Source organism: Saccostrea echinata, unplaced genomic scaffold, assembly GCF_033153115.1.
Source record: "Saccostrea echinata isolate AGI-Se365-2 ecotype Australia unplaced genomic scaffold, CSIRO_AGI_Sech_v1 ptg000029l, whole genome shotgun sequence".
NCBI lineage: Eukaryota > Metazoa > Mollusca > Bivalvia > Ostreida > Ostreidae > Saccostrea > Saccostrea echinata.
The window spans coordinates 25017758-25021067 of NW_026889778.1; the positions used below are offsets into that span (position 1 = coordinate 25017758).

Here is a 3310-nt window from a genome sequence, read left to right on the forward strand (position 1 = left end):
TTTTATCCACTGGAAGACGGCATTTCATTTTCTCTGAATCTACCTCAATTTCATATATGACAATATTAGTTGTAGGTGCCTGGGTTTTCTCCATTTTAATTGGTGCCCCAATTGACTTGCAAGGGAATAAAAAGCTAGCCAGATCATTTGATTGAATTGTGGGGTCCCACAAAGAAAAAATCATCTAAATGTGTGTCATATCTGAAGCATGAAACACATTCACCATGACCCATTGCAAAGCTTTACTAAATGACTCAAATATTTGACAACTACTACTGGCACCCATTGGCAGACACTTATCATAATCAAAATGACCTTTCCAAGTAAACCCTAGCAAATGATAATCAGATGGGTGAATTGGGATATGCGAAAGGCATCCTCAATGTCTGTCTTTGCCATTAAGCAACCTCGCCAAGCCGTTTTAACCAGAGCATCTACCTCATCTATGGAATCATACTGGACTGCTGAATTTTCTTTTGGTATATGTGAATTAACCAAATGATTTTTCGGAAAAGAAAGGTCATGAATCACCCTGAATTTTCCAGTATTGCCCTTAGGGACTAGTCCAAGTGGAGAAACAACAAAGTTATCAAATAGTTTATATGAGAATGGACCTGCAATACGCCCATTGTTTAAACCCATTTGAATGTAGTTATTAATGATCTCTGCATGTTCTAATTTAGATTTATGGTTTTGAGGGGTACATGGTGGAGGAGCAGATGTACAGCCTAATTTAAAACCATAGGTGAAGCCATTACTCAGGTATGAGGATAGCACACTGTCATAATTGATTAAAAACTACTTCAACTTTTTGGGCAGACTGGAGATGGTAACTGGTTGGATGTGGGTGTTAGCTGGGGATTTGGTTGTTGTATTTGTACCTTGTTTTTGTTTCCGCACTCTACAATTGACTATTGCATGTGACATGGAACATAATTGACACTTGTGGATGAAATGACAGGGGTTATATGAACAGGGTTCACTATTGTTGAAGGCATAATAGAACTTGATCGGTCTGCTGCCTGTATTTGTACGAAAGGGCTGCTGGGATTGAAAATTGCACGAGGCAGCCTTAACCCTTAACTCTTCAACCGGTTTTCGCCACGGTAAATCTGATGAATCTCTTAACACAGAAAGTTCTCATCATACACCCTCCATGCCTTCATTTCCCTGATAAAAAAACCCAGTATTTTAAAAGATGGGGAGCTTGCTCTGGGTACTTTTCAATGTAAATAGCCATAAATATTAAGAAGGCATCAGTCCACTTCTGTATAGACATTGGAGTTTTGGTTTTTGAGGATCCCTGTTGCACTGTTACAGACCCTGTTGAATTTTTTAAGGATATTGGTTCCTCTCGCTGCTGCGACAAAATTCTTAAATCTATAAACTGGTTTGCCCAGATTTTGGTTTTTACTCGTTGTTGTGTTGCAGCACCAAGAGGAATATCATCAGAAATGGAAAAAAAACATTTTTAATTTTTGATGTTGCTGGCTCACCTGAGTTTTGTTGAATAGAGCATTCACTAAATTTGCAATGTTTGTAGATGAGTCTGTATTGACTTGTTGAATTTCTGATGGGGATGTAGAGGTTGTATGCTTTGGAATCATATTGCATGATGATGGGTTTTGAATGGGAACCTCAGAATGGACTACGGTACTGTTCACAATGTCACTTGCAGTAGTATTTTCACATATATCCCAGTTAGAAATATCATGATTGACATTCGCTGTATTGCTGCCACATACGTTCAAATCACTGTCAGTGTTTCTAGAGTTTTGAGACTGCCTTACGATAGCTGTTGCTAAAAGGTCATAGTGAATTGCTGCTGCCGTGGAAGGATTAGGATTGTTCATGGGCGTCGAAGGCGACTTCTCCCTTTTCATTGCTGTTTTTGGTGTGGAGTCTGTCCGTCGCTTAGGCATGGTTTATTCTAACATAGTGAAAGAATTTGCACACCAAATAAAGTACTTTATATAACTTCTTGGTTCCAGTACTATAACTTAGAATTATGTACATAGTCTTATACAGATCAGAATTTTAACTTTGAAACAACTTTTACTTCTAACTCAGTACCTGCCTGATTAACATTCCTTAGAGACAGGCTTGCACAGAATAAACACTTAGAAATCTTAGAAATTCTGCACATGTCTGAATAAAATTCCTTAGAAAACTGACAATCATCAGAATACACTTAGAAATTCTGCACAAGTCTGAATAAAATTACTTACAAAACAGACAGTCCTCAGAATATATGCACTTAGAAATTCTGTGTCTATAACTTACTCAGGATTGTATATAGATAAATATTGATTAAACTTGGAAAATTCATAAAAACAGACTTAAGTTTACAATCAGATATAAGTAAGAGGCACATAAAATTAGCCTGACTTCATTTCAACAGAAATTTTAACAATTCAATAACTTTTCTGGCCTTTATTTTTTGCATACTATTATGCACAGTATATCTGATGCTCCTCGTGTATTTCACCATTGGTGCCGGAGAATTTGCATCACTTTTAACCCGCAAGTGGACCCCATCGCGCCCCAGGTATGAAATGTCTGCCCAAAATCCTCTATGTTACCAAAAATGAACAAGATGAAGCCCAGAAGTTTAACTGTTCTAAGTGTGTGTTTATTTTTAAAACTTCGTCGTTATAACCCACTGAGGATTTCCGTGGGTCGCTGCTTAGAAGCTGGCCTATTAAAAGTTTACCACACCAAGTCCCTGCACAAGATAATTTGCGTATGAAAAAATGTCCTGAGCAATAACATGCGCTGCACGAGTTGTAGCATCATTTCCCCCGATATCCAAAAAAAAAAAAAAAAAAAAAAAAAAAAAAAAAAAAACACTGTAGGAACTGAGATAAAAGTGCACAGTTTCGGCCAGTTGGACAGACCGCAGACTGTCGAACCTTCCTGACCTCGAAAATAAACATTGTACAGATCTTCATTCAAAGACAAGTTTTTATACACTGGGTTTTGCAATAAAAATCGTTCTAAGCGCTTCACATAAGAATGTCCAATAATGCCCACCACTGTCGGATCCATCATAATCACTAATCAAACCGGGTCAAACCAGTTTCTTGCAAGTCCATACCTCGGGTGCCGATGGTAAAGTATTATCCACATACAAACTCAGAATGAGTGGGAATAATGAAAACTTACTTTCAATAACACCTCTTTAAACTGTGACAAATCCTCCCGCGTACATCACTTCTAACTTTGTTTGAAGTTCACGGCCAAATATTCAATTTTCACACAATCAATCTTGCTGTTTACATAAAAGTGTCCTTCACATACCAGAGGCCTG

The 3310-nt window shown here is 37.7% G+C and overlaps 2 pseudogenes; both read right to left on the reverse strand.

Moving 5' to 3' along the window:
- Window positions 1-424: 424 nt before the first annotated feature.
- Window positions 425-1922, reverse strand: LOC133195141 (uncharacterized; annotated as a pseudogene).
- A 467-nt stretch (window positions 1923-2389) lies between these two features.
- Window positions 2390-3065, reverse strand: LOC133195142 (uncharacterized; annotated as a pseudogene).
- Between the last annotated feature and the right edge of the window lie 245 nt (window positions 3066-3310).